The 20,044-nt window shown below is 32.6% G+C and overlaps 1 protein-coding gene across 2 annotated transcripts in view; it reads left to right on the top strand.

Moving 5' to 3' along the window:
* Positions 1-20,044, top strand: part of Sema1a (semaphorin 1a) — a 389,847-nt gene that overhangs the window by 184,003 nt on the left and 185,800 nt on the right. The window lies entirely within an intron of this gene.

The raw sequence follows: 20,044 nt of genomic DNA, 5'->3' as shown, positions 1-20,044 counted from the left end.
TAAATTCATACTGTCCTTTGTAAAAGTTATATACGCTACTGCATCAGTTTTTTTATTTGATAATATTTGCAATATAACACTCGTATTGCTGCTAATTACGAAAAGTTCTAAAGAAACACGTAAGAAATCAGGTGATAGATTACCACTTTTTCGGACTGTCTGTCAGTATCTAATTTAATTTTAAATTAAATGAATAAGGCTATATAAGCAGTTGTCTTAATTTTATTACACACAAACAATCAAAGGGTATTTACATACATACCTTCTTACCAAATCTAGATTCTCACTATTATTATTATTATTATGTAGATATAAAATGTCTACGCCAATACGTTACATGTCTACATAAGTACGTCTTTTGATACTGTGTTATTCAGAAGTTTTGTGTTCCAAATAAATGTTGATAGATATTTAGCCATTAAAACCTGCTTCCACATCTTTTTCTTGGCAGCATATGTAGACTGAAGAGGAGAAAGACCTTCACGACGCCAAGAAAACACGTTATGTTAATCTTGAATCATTCCGACGCAATATCTGCTCGTAAATATAATCTGTAATCCAAAAAGTACATAAAAGACATGTCATATAATAAGATTAAGTATTTATTTTCTCCATATAAGTCAGGCGCGCCACGACACGCGTTGCTCCAGACTTAGATATTGCTGCCTTCATTCGTCTGGTTATTTATTACGACTTTATTTGCTTCTCTCCGCAAAATGTGATGAACTACGCGAAACCACACTTTCGCTATGATTTGTGGGTTAATTTTATTTGTTCATCTTATTAAATAACCCAAATGCTACCGCGTACACAATAGGACTGTATTCTTTTTGTAAGGGTAAAGGGTTATACTGCGGTACCTATTTGTGTTCTCGAACAAATTCTGTTGTATTTACACAAATAATAATATTAACGTTAGTAAGTTTGCTAACGGACAGGTGCAAGTGCTTTCTGTGAGACGTGCGTGGTATACAGCGTAACTATATAACACGGTATTGGTAAATTGATGTTCTTTTTGATAAAATGAAAAGTATAAGATATATAGCCTAAAGAGTTTTATCGCCATTTATTAGATAGAACGTCAAATACTGAACAAAGGAAACCTCTAAAAGATTTCCAAAAGGACTTTGTTGGAAGCGGCTTGAATTTTTAGTCAATTTTTGTTTCTATTTGAAATCTCTGCGGAAATCTGGCAATAGACGTCCTGCAGCTGAAACGATGATGATAATGCAAATTAAGAAAAGGACCAATATTTAGCCACTTCCGCACATGCAGTGGTAGTCGTACAATAAAATGCACCATGCACAGAGGACTGTGTTTGGCACTAATCGGTGTAACATAACTCCTAAAGATGCCCCGTGGAGGGGTGAAACACGTGTTGAGTAATTTGGCGGTGGCGGTTGTGTGATTTGCATTGTTTGCCGCATACGCATTTATCAGCGGGCTAGCGGGCGGTGCATTTTATTGCACGACTACCACTGCATGTGCGGATGTGGCTAAATATTGGTCCTTTTTTTACTTAGGATGGACTTCCGCGAGGTAACGCCTGATTCCATTAAATACATTAGATAATGCAAATAACTCTTTAAGAAAGTGATTCTTTTGTGAGACTTTATTAATAGTTCAATTAACAAAGTGACTCTTCACCTTTACCGATGTCAAATACTAAATTAAAACAGAGGTGTCGAGCCGGCTGCCGTCGCGATGCCACCGCGACAGGTGACCGCTTCGCCAACGAGCAAATTAAATGAAAAGGAAAACTGAAAAAACGACTACAAAGAAATGTATTAATTAACGCTAATATCGAAATTACTAAAGTAGACATAAACCTAAAGTGACTAACTTTTAAGAAAAATTTAATACCCAGTAATAATTTATTCTTACAAATTTTATTTTAAAAAAAATCTAGTTTATATACTAAAATGGTTTGAGATTAAATAAAATTACCAAACACTTTGTTTACTAGCAATTTACTATAGCAAAATATATGACCTATGGCACTGAGACTTGGTCGTTGGTTGGTTGGTTCGTTTGGTCTCATAAGAAATAAATGAAAATGCATCATATCTCCTGACATGGACAACCATTATAATATCTAGCGCATGCCTTGCTTATATTATATTTATCATCTAATTCAAATGCTACCCTGAACTTTGTCTTCGCAATGGGTTAACATATATTGGCTCTTGTAATTTATGTTGGAAACAAGCTCGTCATAAATCGAGGAGATCAGGGACGTGTTGGGTTGTTTTGAAATTAGAATTTATTCAAACGAGACCATTTGTCGAATAACAGTTTGAATGGATGAAAAAAACGGCAAGAGTGAAGTTTTTCATAGGTTATTTGTTTATAAACATTATGTTAATTAGAATGTACCGAAGTTATTAAAATAAAGTATCCTTTTTTAATTGCACTTGTACGAAAACAGTTTACTTTATTTTTCATAATCATGTTAAATTTCTTTTCATACTCTTATTTAATTTTATTAAAATAAATTTTATTTTAAGTAGTTACAACGTCTGATGTTTAGCTAACCCCTATAATCATATGTATATAGTGAAAATATTGCTTGTTCTTTATGAGATTAATTAGATTAGATAAATAAAGAAATCCTTTAGTAATTTATACAGTTTTGGAAAGAAACCCGTAGTTTTGTTTGTGCCTTATTAAAAAACAGTAAGAAATAAAATTAAAATAATATATAATAATGTGATACAGTAAAAAAGTTTCGCGGAAATGTTTTTGGTCAACTGCTATCATAACCATTAAAACGATTTATAAAACAAGTTAAAACGAATTGTTAAATTTTAATTATATTTGCAATTATAAACGTGAACTATTCAAATTTTTAGTAATTCAATAAAAACACACGTAAGTAAAAATGTAAACATTTGATCAAAACCAATTTAACTTTTGTGAAATAAACCATTCTAAAGTCAGAGTCTAATTCGAGTTTGTTCGCGGACGATCAATTCGAACTACCTACAAACTAATAGGCTTTGCGTATTCGAAAACTTGTTGAAAACTTTTTCAAATTTTGGTCATCAAAATGAAATGAATCGAAAAGTTTCTGTCACTTAAACGCTAGAAATTTGAAGGTTCCGTTACCGAAGAACTTCAGTCGTGGTCGATGAATGGCATTGGTTGCGTTCCGTATCTAGTACTAAGGGGTACACAAACCAATTTAGTTGAGCATGGTTTGCTATGAATAATTTTGGCGTAACCGTGTCGTCCGTGCCAGCCTGCGACGGCAGCCCCGCCCGCAGTCGTCGCTGTGACAGTTCGAAACTGTGCCCTGGAGTAATAAATTTCGACGGAACGTCCGTCCTAGACTACCTGCTATGGGATTACTATCTGGAGACATGCGAATGTGAGATATTATTAATATGCAGAATTTATGATTAAATTTACTTGTTATAAAAGCTAACATGACATGAGTATATAAGACTCGAATCAAATTAATTTTGTGTTTTATGAATACTCTGATTTTATAACGATTTTAATAAAAAAAAATTTGTGCACCGAATTAGTTTTCTACCTTATAGTATATAAATCGGCGTAAGGAGTAGTAGAATAAATGTAACTGACTTCGCAGGACTCATTTCTATTCTCAAGTTATTTTATTGACTCATCTTTTATTTTATTTTTTTGTTTAATTTACACTACCGTCACCGTTAAATGTATTTTTTAAACATTCCAAATTATATATATTCAACACAAAGAGAAACTTAGCTCTTATAATATCATTGGCGGTAAATAATTGAAGGGTTTCAATTATTTAGATTTAAAGTACATCTGAGGCACATAAATAAAAACAATATATAAAGATTCCATGCACATTATTACACCAATAGGATGTCAATTATCCTTCCAACTTAAATCAAAATCTGTAGCCGGCTCATTCACCTGTCTAATTAACTCGGCAGGCGGAATTATGTTAAGCAAACGCTATTAGACCGTAAACCAATATTTTGTGCATGCACAGTACACAGATTCTATAACTAGGAGCAATTAATTGGCAGGACATGCACATGTAGAAACGCAGTGCAATGGCTATAATGTACCTTCACTATAGTAATATAGACAAATATTGTTTGATCGTAATTTACCTTTGTCATAGTTCTTATGTTTATTCTTGCGGAAAATAAAAAAAAACTTTTTTATAAAGTGGGCAGTTAAGTTCATCTTATGTTAAGAGATACAGCTTCTTGAACGGGAACGGCTTGTTAAAAAACAACATACTGCAGCAGCACTACAACTCGTCACTCTGATATGATATAGTGCGATCATGTCTCAGCAGCTGGATTACTTTCTTTCTTCCAACTCTACGGTGACCTGACTGTGAGCATCAGAAGGAAATATTTTTTTATACATCACTGTCTAATAGTTGGTTTCTTACTAAGTAAAATATAGATTACAAAAATAGTACGACAACCTTTATGAAATCGTCTCCACGACTTATAAAATCCTTAATTAAGTTACGACTCTTTGTCGCACAATATTACTTAATCTTTAAATCCAGTTGTCAAGACAATAGAGTTAATTTATAGTTAAGAAATAAATTGCTAATGTATGTCTGGAACGTTTGAGATATACTATTTAATTAAATCAAACAGTTATCACATTACGTCTCCCTACTTTGACATTGCTTTGATTTTCGTTGCCGAATCTAGTTGCTGAGCTAAATCGTGTACAGTCATGTGGAGAAAAAAATAGCATTTTTTGACATTTTTGAAGATAATAATATACGTGTGGCTTATAACAAAACAAAAGAAGTATAAATTTAAAGATAAAAACGTCTCACGTTCACCAACATTTCAGCCGTACAACGTCCACTATTGATCGTAGACCTCCCTCATTTATATTAATGGGCTACTTTAATTGTATCATCATCATTATTTCAACCATAGGATGTCTAAAAAAAGAAAAAAAAAAACATAGGATGTCCACTGCAGGAAATGTGCCTCCCCCATATTTTATTTTTATTAATGGTCTACGCTAATTCCATCATCATAATCATTTTAGCTATAGAACGTCCACTGCTTTAAATAGGCCTTTACCATAAATTTGCAAAAGGACCGATTTAAAACGATTTGCATCTAACGTTATCAAACTATCTTTACAAGGTCATCTGTTCACCACGTTGACGTATGGTCCTTCGTTTTTCTTTGTTTTTTTTTTTTTTCAAATGAATTGAATCGTTTTACGCAAAAGTTATATGTATATAATAATTACTCAGGGGCAAAATTATTGACATTATGTAAAAATATGTAACAGTAAAAATATAAAATATTGGAAAGAATTTTTTTTCAATAGATTTTAATGAATTCCTTACAGAAAACTGTATCCTATAAACCCATTATAATACAACGTTATTAATTGAGTAGCTAAATCGTGTTAGCCTCTGCGTCATTTCCGCTATACTGGCTTGTAAGGGCCTTCGGTCATTAAAACCGTAGGGTCTGTGCAAGTGTAAGGGTCGGTGCACACGACGGCGAATCGTGAATACAATTATACGCTCCAACTGTCAGTAGGATTAAATTCTCTGCTCCAATGAATCTCGAATTCCTCTATTTTGACGTCCGAAGTTAATACATCGTATTGTGTTTGTTACTTTTTTGAGGAGTTTTTATAAAACGTTTTATCTTTTAAATTATGCCAATACTGAGGACGAACTGTCGTAGCTCAGAGAAAGAGGACTAAGAAGTGCGATCGCAAGTCGCGAGTTAGATTCCCGGGATACAATGTTATTAAATTCACACTTTGTGCATTAACTATACAGGATTGCCACTGCTCCTAAACAAGTTTACAGAGGATTGAAAGACACGTCCTCTGCGTACCATAATACCATACTGCGATCTCCAACTCGCCTGCCAAGCGTTGCGATTCTGGAACAAGGCGGAAATTAATTTTGTGTGCTTCGTTATAACTTCCTTGCTATTTTTCTAGTTTCTTATAACACGCTCACACAAATGATTTTTTTTAATATTGCAATAGCACGTGTATAACTTTGCTGTTACGTTTTAACTATTTCAATAATCTCATGTTGTTATTTTTTGATCCATAACAAAATTATTGTTGATAATATTAATTAGTGATCATTTTGTTACCAAATATTCACACGATTTAAATATTGTATTTATCTAATTCTTTAACGTGCTTGGCAATAGTCTATATCGCAACACATTTTTGAATATCATTACTGGTAAGCAGAAACTGGCCATATGAATATCGCAAATTGAATAAATGAAATTCTTATCTCATCAAATACCGCTAAATCTATATTTGTTTCATGATTTATAACCATACCGCCTGCAGCGGACACTGATATTAAAATTCATAAACGTAATAATCTCTCGAATAATTCAAGCTGTTCCTGTAATTCCATAATAAATTAAACAGTACAAAATATTTAGCGATCATGATAGCCGACATTTATCTCCAGAGCAGTAGTAGCCCAGTGGTAGAAGACTGTGACCTGTGATCGCAGGTCGCGGGTTCAATTCCCGAGAGACAATTTTATATAATTTACACGTATATTGATATGATTGCCACTGCCCACAAACAATTTTTAAGAGTGATCAACAACGTCTTCTGCGTATAATACCACACAGCGATCTCCAACCCGCCTGCCAAGCGTGGTGATAATGATATATCCCTCCATAAATATCTTCGCGGTAAACGTATCCCTTGCAGTGGACATCGATGCGCTATAAACGATGAGGCTGCTTCCAACCGGTCATTTTAGAAATCTATTGGGGGAAATGTGCAGAAGTGAACGTCCATGGCTAATAAGATAATAATGACAAGATTTTATGACTAGGATTAAGAATATATTATAGGTTTATTAAATATAAACATACATAACATGTACAAGTTTAATAAAACAAATCTACATATCCTTAGTACAAACTGTAATTCAATATTGCATATCAGTATGAGGCGGTGCTACTATAACTAAGTTTTAATAGTTAGAGAGATTTCGGAGATCAATACTAAAAGTTATATATCTTAAACCATCCACATTCCCCACTGAGCAACCCAAATCTACAAGTAAACAGTGAGTATGTAGTCAAAACTATATACATATTATAGAGTTCTAAAACAGCATGAGGCACTTTTGTCCGATCTTGATATCTACTTAAAAATATTAAAATTTACTGTAATTCTAATAACCAGTTAATACTACGTTTACAAAATCAGTGTCGTAGTACTCTTGCCGGAAATTTATACGATGCATTGAATAACAAAATGATAATAATATAAAATAACAAAATGGTAATGGAATGGCCATGTGTGCGAGGAAGTTAAAAAAAAATATTTATAATCTTTTGAGCGCTGCAGACGGCGACTGCAATACATAGGCCTCCTCAAACATCGCCGTGACAACAGGTCTATCTAGTAGGAGCCTATCTCACTTGATGATGAACTTTTTTAATATAATTATTGTAGTCTTTTGTCTAAATTTTATTACACAAACGTGTACATAGAAACATTTTATTTATATCATTTTTTATTTTAAACGCAGGGCTATCACAGCTGATAATTCGTTAGTAAAATACGCTAGTTACGAGAATACAACATTAAAAAATTACTCTACAATAGTAGATTTCAAAGTATTGCAGAGTGTCTGTTTAGTATGGAGTATATTAAATAATCTATTATAAAATTTTAATTTTTCTGTCACTGCCTAGATCATGATGAACAATTAAATATGGATAAGGTAGAGAAGCGTATCTCCTTCCATATGTATTGTTATACTTTATTAATTTCAGGTAGGGATTTTATCCTTGTTAGGACATGCCAACGCCATTATGACCATCATAAATGTTTACTTTAAAATCATTCAAAAATCACTGTCGAGACAAGACGTCAATCTACAAAATCATCTAACCGTTTCTGATTTTCGTTCCTACAAAATAGATTACACGGTACCAAAATCGTACGGACCAAATTTCAATGACCTCAACAATGACTTTTTCATACTTCTATTCTTAATACATTTTCCTTAACGCTACAGTTAAAGATAGTCCGATTTCTGTGTAAAACATAACTTTAAATCTTTTTTTTAATGGTACGTATCATGGTCATAACCTTAAAATAAGTTTTACTAAATATCTGTTATTGCCCTTATAATCAGCAGAGCACAGTAAACAAAGACGCTCTGGTTGTAATGTATTGCTGTACTTGAAACTGACACTTAAAACGTCAAAACCTTTCGATGTTTTTTTATTTATTTAGTTAACGTAATAAATGTTATCGTATAATTGTTTCTGCTTTAAATTGTACACTTATCGTAACATTACCTACCTCCGAACAAAATTTGCTACAAACATTTTACCCCAATTAAGCATCAGGGATAAAATTTTGTAAATCTTCGATGGGTCTCGTCAACTCATTAAAATTAATGATCATATAACGTAATTACTCTCAACGTTATTTATATAGACAAAATAAACCGTTTTAATGGTGTGAAATTTGAAGCAAATGCACCATGCATTTAGCCAAAGAAAGAATACTATTTGAATATTTCTAGTATTTCATAGAGTAACGTTACGCGTTCTCTATAGAGAAAGTCGTGTGACTTGTAGCAGTCGCCGGTGAGCTATTGTGTTCCCGCCTTTGTTCCTCAGAAATCAAACATGGCGGCGCATTGTTGGCGTCCCCTAGCGGTTCTTAGACGGAAAGTTTAGCGTTTTGGCTACGCTAGTCTTTGTGTTTTTCTCTCTATCCAGACTGGATTGTTAATGTAGTTACATAAACTTATAAAATATGAAGATAATGTTTTGAATTATAAATACTTCGTTATTCTTTTTTTGATTTAAATCTAAAATTAATAATATTTATGTAGTAAATCTTCGAGCATTTCAGACTTTCATTCCATCGAAATGTGTAGTACTCGGTTTGTTGATTCATTTACATGGTTGATATTATAATATCAAACATTGTTAAATTTCATTTATAAGGAGCTACTGTTGACTTTCTGGCTGGATCTTTTTAGCAGATCAGCATTCTAGCCCGTGGTAACTTACTATTTATAATATTAAAATAATACAAGATTCAAAAGTGTGTGTAAATGCTGATTTAAATAATGATGTTTTTAGTTTTAGCTAGTGTACGAAGCGCTATTTAGATAAAATGGTTTTAATTACATTTTATTTTATAATTACTTTAATTTAAAGATATCAGTGTTTTAAATAAATTGCTTCATACTAATCCTTATGTAATTGCAGACCACTAGGAGAGCCAATTATCATTATCGTTGAATCGGTTTTCGTACGGGGGTGAAGAATCTCGGTAGAGAACGTAAATGACGTCTCAGCCTCATTTACAGTGGTATACTAATTCACTTGGAATAGGAACGCAATTTTTCGCCCGTTACGGCGCTCCTCTCACTCCGTAGTTTACCGCCTCCACCCCGCTTGAACGTGATACGAAAACAAATAGGAACATTCGTTGAATACGATATTTGTCTGCGCTAACTCGGGGCTTGGTCTAAAATGAGTGGGACAATGTTATCTAAGGGAATTTTGTTTCGATGTAATAATACGTGTTGTTGATAGTGTTCAAATGTATTTTATGTCTTATTTACGTTTTCTTTTATTGCCAATAGTACAGATCAAAGTTAAATTTTTCATATCTTCTTGAAAATATTATTTTTATAGTAGCCCAGGACTTCTACTGCTTGAATGGGATAGAAACTGCCTGCATTCAGCGGTTTCCGATGATCTTAACAGGGCCTCCGCCTCTTCACCTTGAGGAAGAAAGTTCTACGCTATGCTTGTTGGATCGTAATCTGAATCTGCACTTCTGAACCTAAAGGGTCTCGCTGCGGTCTGTTCTGTGCACTACGTGGCCTGCTCATTGCCATTTCAATTTGCCAATCTGCTAGAGTATGTCTGTTACTTTCGTTCGTCTACGGATTTTGCATTCCTGATTTGATCTGGCAAAGAAAATCCTAGGCATTTAATACCCTTTCTCCATTACTCGTTTAGCGACTGTTAGGATCAGTGTGAGAGACCATGTTTCATAGTTGTAAATCATCACTGGTAACACATGATTTTAAACTTTAATTATTTAGAGTTATTTAGTTATCTGTTTGCATTTATACATCATTTCCACTACCAAATAAGATATGGCCCACTTACTTCATTATTATTATTAATTGATGTCGGAAACATACAATATTTCCTCGACTGGTAAATCTCTGATGTATTAGTCGTGGGTATATTATTTACCACTACTGTGTATTCTAATTATTAGACAAATTCGTGGTTGTAATATTTCTCGAGTTTAAAATTATGTCAACAAATACTAAACATGTGTTATAAATTATTCTCATAATATAAAGTTGAACATGTTTATAGCGTGTTATCAGTCATTTTCTTGTTATTTCTGTTCCTTTTCTCTCTTATTCTCTTTTCTGAAATATCGATCCACACAGAACACAAACCAGAAATTTAAATTTTACGTCGATATTAATTCCGTCTGTTTTACAAACTTGGATTCAATCCAGATGGCAACGAATATGCTATCCGTCTATTTTTCAATCAATTTTTTTATTCTTTCATAAGATTAAATTGTTACGAGCACTTTAATGTGAAACAAGAAATATTCTATTGCATAATGCATTTTATACGTTTATTTTATGAAATAGGTATTATAAATACCTAAGAATAATATCATAATCATAATTTCAGCAGTAGGATGTCCACAGCCGGTCAAAAACCTCCCTCATAGTTTTTCATTAAAATGGGTGGGAAGTGTTTTCCATCCAGCGTCTTCCACCGATCTCTTGATATTCACTCCAGAAGTTTAAAGCTCCAGCGGCCATTTGTTCTGCGCGATATCTGGCCACTGCTTCTTCATCTTTCGTTCGTCCATAGTTCTCCACATTATTGATTCGATCTCGTAGGTAAATCCGAAGCAAGGTTCGATAAACGATTGTGTGTGCTAATGAAGTTCGAGGTAAAAAAACATGTTTCTGTGCTGAAAAAGAATATAACGATTATTTATTAATTTATGATAAACATAAGACTACCCTATAAGCCGCAAAAAAACTTTTTCTCCGAGGTTCCAAAACTAATCCACAGAGTAATCTGAATGAAATCAGTCCATCGGGTTACCGTTAATAGAAGTCCGTTACACTACGATCAGTCTGAATTCATATTGAATTACTTTGTTGAACTAAGATAGCCTTGGATGAGATATCGAAACTGTACTAAAACATACCGCAAAATACTGGTTTTATTTAGTTTGCGGCTGGTTTGAGTTCAAAGAAATCAAGTGAGCTAAAACAAAGAGATCTAGATCTGGAAGTTTAGCCAATGTTCGTTAACGCTCGATGCGCACCAGAATTAAAGTTTAACCAAAGTTTTCGATGTGGAACTGCCATGAACTGTCTACTAAGTTTACGCGCCGACAGGCCAGGTACAGCTACCAACATTAAGATAATATCAAAGAGAATTAGTGAAACAAACAGTTTTGCTGGTGGACAAATACGATGTGAGGATGCTGAAATTAACTGGATGAGAATATGTGAAAATTAGTTTCTTGTATAAACAACGCAATTACTTATGTTTATTTACTAATAAGAGTCATTATCGTCTACGATATTATAAAACCGTTCAAATTTTTAGTTTAATACATTATTAGATTGGCGTATTAAAAACATTATGCTTTTTGTTATTACTTTGTTTTCGTAAGGACATTGACCCAATTTCACGGAAATGGAACTAGCTATAATCCAACCCCGATCCTGAGTGGAGGCCGTCACATATATTAAAGATTTTTAAAAATAGTCGGTTTTGCTCACTATATTTCCCTTATTTTTTTCTAAGTTTAAAATTGTCGAGTCATCGCTCTTCGAGTACCAGTATTTTACCATGCGGTTTATTCACATAAAAAGAAACTACGTAGAATACGATTTTAAGATGCCGAAAAGCAGTGCCTGCGTTCATAAACCGTGGAAAAGAAGCCCTCAAAAATGAGTAGGCACACTGCCTTTTACAATGGCTTTACGGGATGCAAAGGTGCAGAGATTTTCAAGGAGACTATTTTGAAAAACTTTAAATCGTATATAAGTTAAAACTATTTTTTTTTTGGATTTCAAAAACTTTTAGTGATATCTCTAGTATTACATACACAAAATTACGCTGATGCTTTCTCGTAGCTGTTTGTATTTTTTATTTAAACGTATTAAGATAATGTGTTTTCAACATTTAATATATTACAGATCATTAATTTTGTGTTTACGTCGTAAAGAAGTACTAAATGCTTTACAGTTTCAAAGGTCATGCAGTCATTGAAATTATTTATTAAAAGGTTAATTTTGAGTACTATTTAAATCTTTTGATTATATGTTATTTTATGAATTGCATATATTGTTTCAGGTACGTTAACAGATGGTACACAGCATGTTTTCAGCTACTAGGCATCTTCCTCGAAACTATTAATATCAATAGTTTGAGAAGCTTATTGCGCAAATGAAATTTTCAAGAATATTTTCAAACGGGTAAGGCTAAATTAGGTTGATTAGTAGACAATGACTATAAAGTATCAATCCCGCCAAAATACTATGTGTTAATAGATCCGTGGACTCCGCTTCAGGACCTTAAGGTGCCAGCGGCCTTGTGTCCAGCTCAGGATTCGTTATTGCAAAATTTTATTAATACTTATTATTTTAAATACTTATTATTACGATATTTTTTATTAATATGTTACATTTACGAGTTTTTTTTTTATAATTTACAGATAAAATTTAAAGTAGATACTTGTGAGACACATTAGTATGTGGACCCAGTAGTAGTTACCGGAAACACTCGGATGTCAAGATTCAAATAACGACACTACTATTATAGCTGACAGTGGACAATGTTCAAAGAAGTTAAATATCTATTTGCAAATAAATGGAAGTTCACTGACTACAAGAAAGATGTCTTAGAACATGATATTATTTTTTTTTAAATTATTAATAAATAAAGTATCTTTAAAAATAAGGATATTATGTTCTAACATTCGTATTCTATGAAATTTTTCTTTGTCAAACAAAAAGCTCACTGTACAACATTTAAGTAACATTTTGGATAACAGAGGAGTAATGTAATGGCATAACTAAAGTTGCGAGAAGTTGCTCGATGCGTGCAGCACAAGATCGGTCATAGTGTCGATCTTTGGGGCAGGCCTATGCCTTCTATTGGATATCGAACGTCTGATATGAAAATGATCAGGATCTTCTGTTTAATTAAAATTGAATAAACTGTCATTCTTGTTTGATACAAACAAGTGTTTCTCATAGTTGAATTTAGAAAATAAAACACTAAAACGAAAATGTAAAAAAAACCTGTTAAATAAGATAATGATTTTACAATAAAGTCAAACTAGATTGTGACGGGCTCGGTTAAAACTAGGAAAAATTTGTGCTACAATATCTGAGTCAGACTGGCAATAGATTGAATCCAGGTACACAGCTGCCTTCCTGCTACTCGATTGCTGTTAGTCTAAAAATGACATATGATACTAAATGTAGTAAATCATTTTTTTTTAAATTTGGGCGTAGCATCAAAGGTATATTTTCTTCTTTACAAACTTCTTGAATATAGAGACAAGATGCCTGGCTCTTTGTTAAATACAAAATATAGAGAAAGGATTCAATAAAGCATTTTTATTTAAATTACTGCTGTTTAATTTATCACTTCCATGTTTCGAACATTTTTAAATACTCTTTATTTTTCGATAGTACAGTTGAATAATTTATATTATATTTATTATTCAACCAAAAGAGTGCTCCAATATAGTAAAAATACAAATAGCTATTTTGTTTGTTTCAATCGAGTTATAAGGTTATACAAGAAAGATTTTCGTAATGGTCCCTTCGATCAACCAAATATACAAAGACGATCTGCTATTACGAATATTGCAATATCCACTTTGATCTGTGTAATGATAACCTAGTTTCGTTGAAGTTTACCAGCGGTTCTTTTCAATTGCGAACAGGTGAATCAAGTTTATATATTCGAACGTTAGTTTTTAGTTTAATGTGAAATATAACATAACAAATATAACTTTTCAAGTTAGCTTTCTGGATGCATTTAAAAACTTGTTTTATATTTACAAAAGCTCGTCGTACGCATAATTAAAGATTATTTATTACTTTAAATGGTAAAATATGTATTTAAACGATATATGGAACATAGATGATTATGGGTGTAGAAGCCTTAAAGGGTGAATGTATTATAGTACATACGCCGCCAATTAATGTATGGTACACAGATTTAAGATTACAAAAATAATAAATAATGTAATGTTTAAGTCTACAGAAAAAGCGTTTTGAAAATTGGTATTACTACATATTACAATTCAATATAGCAAAATATGTTAATGTAACATATTTCAGAGTTATCACTTTATGCAGGTCGATTGGAATTAAAAGTTAAAGCAAGAGAAATCGTTTAAAGTCCTTAAAAAGTTTACACTTGTTACCAATAACCCTATAAAGCATATGTTTCGTGTATTTTTGTCATTATTATTCTAAAATTTAAATCGTGGTTTGTTTATTAAACAATAACATAATAATATAGTATTAAACAATAACACATTAAATAGGATACATTCCTGCGTTTCTTTTAAATGGTACAGTAACAATTTATTATTAATAAGATCAAGCAATAATGCAAAAGTGATAAAACAGCGCTCCATTCACTTTTTAGTACAGAAACCGGAGTTCTCGCGCAAATGCCATTACTTCTGTTAATTTTTTCTTCTTTCCGCCACAAGGAAATCGTTTAAGTTAACTCGTTTACTTGCCAAACTTGGCTCGCGGCTGGATAACGGAGGTTTTAACTTAGCTTAGACCTCCTATTACAACTTCACTTTTTGTATATTTTTAATGGTATATCAAAAAAAGTTTTAGTTGAAATTTATTTACATTGTACCTGTTGTGATCTTCTTCTAGCAATCAACAAACTACGAAATTATATATTTTTTAGTTAAACGTGGAAAATTTAAAGCTATGAAAACCTGCTTAACTCTAAACAAGTTGACTAAAACCTAATAATAAGCTTTCACTTATAGCAGTCCTATAGCTAATAAAATAGTTACAATTTAAATTTTTTTTTTTATAGATAACATAGAAAATAAACACAAAAACGATCTAGCGATAACTACATATCGTATTTAAAAATCGAACTAGAGATATCTTACATGTTTTCATGTACAATATATTAATTATGTGTGTAATTTGAAGATGTAGATATTCTAGAGATATTTTTTAGATAAAGCCAGAAGCCTCCGAGACTTGAAATTCGGTAGGGATGTTTCTTTCGCCGAGTAGATACCTAAATATGATTTTATCAGGTTCTTCCCCCTAGGTACTTTCATTTACTTTACCTTTGAAGTGATTTTTTTTAAATCATAAGATAATATCGCTTGCTATTTATAAAAAGATTAATACGGTAACAGTAAGTAGTAAAAATAAGAGCAACAGAAAACAAAAATAGAAAATTTTCATAATAATTTCGTCTTCTGCGGAAAGATTCAATATCGATATATTAGCTAAGTATGCGATAGTGGATACCGATAAATTATTTGTAATACTTGTCACTTCTTACTTAACTAAATATTAACTAAAAACCTACATTGACTTTAGCCCACACCTCTGTAGGCAGTATGCCACTGAACCCTACCGTCTAGACGGCTCGATTAGTATGGCCGAGTTTTCTCTATTATTAATCACATTTACTTAAACGTGAAATAAATTCATTAAGCGCGATCTCGAAATTAATTGGAATTTTCGTGATAACTGTTTCAGAGGATGTTTCTAACACAAGTAGATATTTATGTATGAAGGTTGAAAGAGAAATGAAAATTCACTTAACTAAGTTATTCTGAATCCTAGTTCTTTTATATTTTTATATAGCGATCCGTTTAAAATGGAATTGATTAAATATAGAAAAAAGTATTCGGTATTATAGCCAATTATTTAATTACATTCACCATCATTATCTGTTTAATCATCAAACCCGTCTAAAACTTTAATTATGTATGGCCGTTGGTTTTCTCAGTATATTAAATGAATATTTTGTTATTGTGTTACGTATATCGCGAGCACACATATTTCAACAACATAATAACGTACAGTAAGATATCTATTCGTACATAACGATTTAGTGGACCAGATGCATATGTTGCCTACATATAGATAGATCGACTGAAAACATATCTAACATTTATGACTTTGTGAATTCAGGCGCATTTTAAAATTTATCACAAAATTTTCAGTAACGCTCGGGTAATTTATATTCAGAGGCAATTTGGTGGCTCTTTTATGGTGGTCCGGGATACGTACAGCTGTGCCAAATGCAACCCACCAATATGCATATAACATTCCTACGTAGCCAATCGATTGATTCTCCTATCAATATTCTATACGAGTTGAACCGTATGGACAAATTGCAAGCTTTATTGAAATTTGAAATGGTGCCAATTGACGGCTCCCAAAATTTAACGGCAAGTGACGTCTGGGCTAATCTCACGAGGCTAATTGATTTTACCTGTAACATGCAGTTATTAACAGAGTTAAGAGCAAATGCAATTGTAAAACATTCGGTTAACTAAACCAAAAAATTGTATATATGTTTTGAGGTATACATTTATATACAGGGATTGGGATGGGTTAAATAATTAGCGTTTAGGCCTGTGACTGCTAAATAGCAGTTTATTTCACAGGAATCCTTGACACGGGAAAATTAATAGACGTAATTATATATTGGCTACATGCAACACGTCAAATTTTTTTAATTAATTACGAGTGTCTACAGTGTGCGGTGAATTTCAACGCTTGTCGCTAACCTGAGCTATTCGTTTTTTCCACACTTTAATGGTATAAAATTTTAATTAAATAACCGACACTTATGCCATTGATTTTGTAAAATTTTCGTTTTAAGAAAACTTTAACCCTTTACCTCTTCCTTTTTAATTATATTAAAACAGTGTCAGGGAGTATATCCGATTACATCACATTACATTTGATCAAAATCAAAAACCTTTTTTAGTTATTTTATTTTAAGTTTTTTTTTTGATTTCTCTTCTGCTTGCACAAAGTTTGTTTCTTCGAAAGCTATTTTCTTGTGCTATCTTTTATCAGAAGTTGTAACTCTTATTTATAGTAAAAAGTGAAAAGTTCGGCCCACAGGCATATTCAACTCTGCGGGTGATTTTCATACCATAAGTATAAACAAAAATATTTTTAAGCCAAAATTATATGAAAATTATTTGAAGCGCTTCACAGCTAAGAAAATTATTGCTGTATGTTTGATTTAAGATAAACACGCTGAATACCCTAGGACAGGGGTAAACAACATTTTTAATCAACGGGTCAACTTTAATTTTAAAATTTTGTAGCGGGCCGCAACGTGAAGTAAAGTTCATTAATAATAAACAAAATTTTAACAAAAACATTTAAAACGAAATTATTTGAAATTTGGCACTGTTTTCTCAATACAAGCTTACCAATATTAGTCGAAATTGATGAGGTAGCTACACGTCTCTCAGTGTCGATCGGTGGTAATTTTTGTTTAATTTCAAGGTGGATAATAATTTTCTGAAAGCGTTTGTATTCCCAATAGAGACGTCATTTTTATAAAAAAAATTCTCAGGGCAAACTCACATAAGATTTATAAAAAAATACGATCTTTACTAGAACAGTACATTTTTAAATTAGTGTTTTTCTAAATGTCTATCACTTCCTTTTAAAAGTCTTGGGGAACTAATTAATTATCTAACAATATACTGATAGGAGAAAGTCGATGAAATGAAATCAATTTTGGAAATGCTTGTTGGACCGTATTAACATGTTTAACGGGCAGCGTGTTGTTGACTGTTTTAGGAGATTCATAGACCAACTAAATTAACAAAAAGTACTGCCCAGCTAATTAGTAAGTTGTAATAGCAGTGGGCAGGTCACTAAATGCAGAACAGATGTTGCTGGGTCCTGAAGGTGAAACTGGAGTGGTGATAACGAAAGTGGTGACTAGCTAACGCAACGTTGTTCACGTCACTGAAAGACGCTGGATACAGTCCGCTTCCAAAAGCAGTAAACGTCTTACGGCTAAAATTAAGTTAAAGCAAAAGTAATGAGTCTTATGGGAATAAAAATATTTTACTTTTTTTGAAAAAAAAAAGTAATATGAAATCCTTCTTTATTTACCTATAAAAGTTAAACAACCAGTACCTGATCCGTCTACATACATAAAATTTATCAAAAACTCTTCTGGATCGAGTAAACAGATGCTTTGGTAAAAATCATTCGAAATTTGACGAGAAGGGCTTCGTGGAGAAGTTTTCGCGCAATTAATTCGCGCGTTGAGTTTCGTCCCCCAACTTCCGCGCCGGTACTTCCGTCCCCTACGGTTACCGGCATTTTTTTGACAATGAATTTTCAACAACAAGCACGTTTTTATAGCAACTGGAAAGGCAGCGTATACCTAATTTAGAAAACGTTTAGTAGTCTATGCGGCCAGCAAAAACCATTTTCACAATATTCAAAAAAAACTCGAAAAAAGCGCTTTTTCTAAGAATCGTCTCATCAATTCAACCGTTCAACATAGTAACCATCGCTAAGAATAAAGTGGAAAAAAATTACAATAGAAGAGCCTCCATTTTAATTAGAATGTAGTTATGATAATACATTCCTTTTTTACGGCAGAATTAGACACCTCAAAATTTACCACACTCCCTAAAAGTAACTTTCATTGCTATACCGTCTCCCACATTTCTTATAGTACCTGTTGAAAGCGGCCTGCATTTAAAGTCTTCCGACGTCCTTAATATTGTTGTGTATCGTCTTATTACGTTGTATTTGAACTACTATTACTTTAGAATTTCGCCCAGTACGTAGTATAAGGATTTAGCTGCTCAGCTGTTGCCACCGCTTTGTCTATTTCATTTTTATTTTTATTATAAGTCACGGGTCGCACAAAATATTTTTTTACTTTACTTATTAGAAAAAACTTTAAAAGCTACATAATAATAGACGACACACACATACACACACGGTGTCATTACAAGTTTTTGGTTTTAGCAAGATTTAGACAGTGTGGACAAAAGGATAAAAATCTTACATAGAAGCTTAAAAAAATGATTATAAATCCATTACGATTGTAAATACTCGTATTAACGATTATAATTGATTTTATTAATTTCCTCAAATTGGTTAATATTAAAATAAAAGAATTAAATTAATGATATAATATTAAGATGTTGATAATAAAACCGAGAAATAATAATGGAAGTAGTAGAGCCGAGGGTGAAAATTCTCGGGCCGCATTATATTCAATGGTATTTTTTTTCTTCCACAGTCTAAATAGCGACTAAAGGGGAATGTGGTTTCAAGTAAGCTAAGAAATAAAAAAAATTGTATTGTTTTGCAATTCTCGGGGGAGAAGCGTAAGTCCGGAAAGCGATAATGAACCTTTTTTTACGTCTAGCGACGCTTGCCCGTAGAAATGAGGACGGCTAAATTGTCTCTGCTTACGTTACATGAGGCAATAAAGACGAATTTATTCAAATCCAATCATTACAATACAATAATATTCAAGTACTATTTACCATATCGACTAAATTCATAATAAATAACAGCGAATGAATAAACATTTTCTATGTAGTCTATCCTTGACTTCATTAAGCTTTATATGAAAACCTATTACGTCTTGATAAGCCACAGTTATTCAGTACCCATTCCAATAATATATTTTATCAACTAAAACTGTTTACGCAAAACATTAATTTTCTGTAAGCAATGTAGATTGGTAGTCTTCTCTAGTAGGCAAGCTCACAGTTGTTCCAGGAACCATGGACGCTACGGCTACGCTCGGAATTTCTTTTGCGAGGTTGAATAAAGAGATCTGTGGACGAATGAAAGTAATACAATAGACAAACCATAGTCAAGCGAACTATCAAGGTGCCAGGGGCAGGAGACAGCACGCAGAATAGATGACCGCAGAGACCTTTAGGTTCTGGAGTGGGGATCACGGATCGACAAGTGCTA

The sequence above is a fragment of the Battus philenor genome, unplaced genomic scaffold (assembly GCF_028537555.1).
Source record: "Battus philenor isolate CCGP_79_NKW_IND1 unplaced genomic scaffold, ilBatPhil1.0.hap1 SCAF_19, whole genome shotgun sequence".
NCBI lineage: Eukaryota > Metazoa > Arthropoda > Insecta > Lepidoptera > Papilionidae > Battus > Battus philenor.
This window is presented reverse-complemented; position numbering and strand designations above follow the sequence as displayed.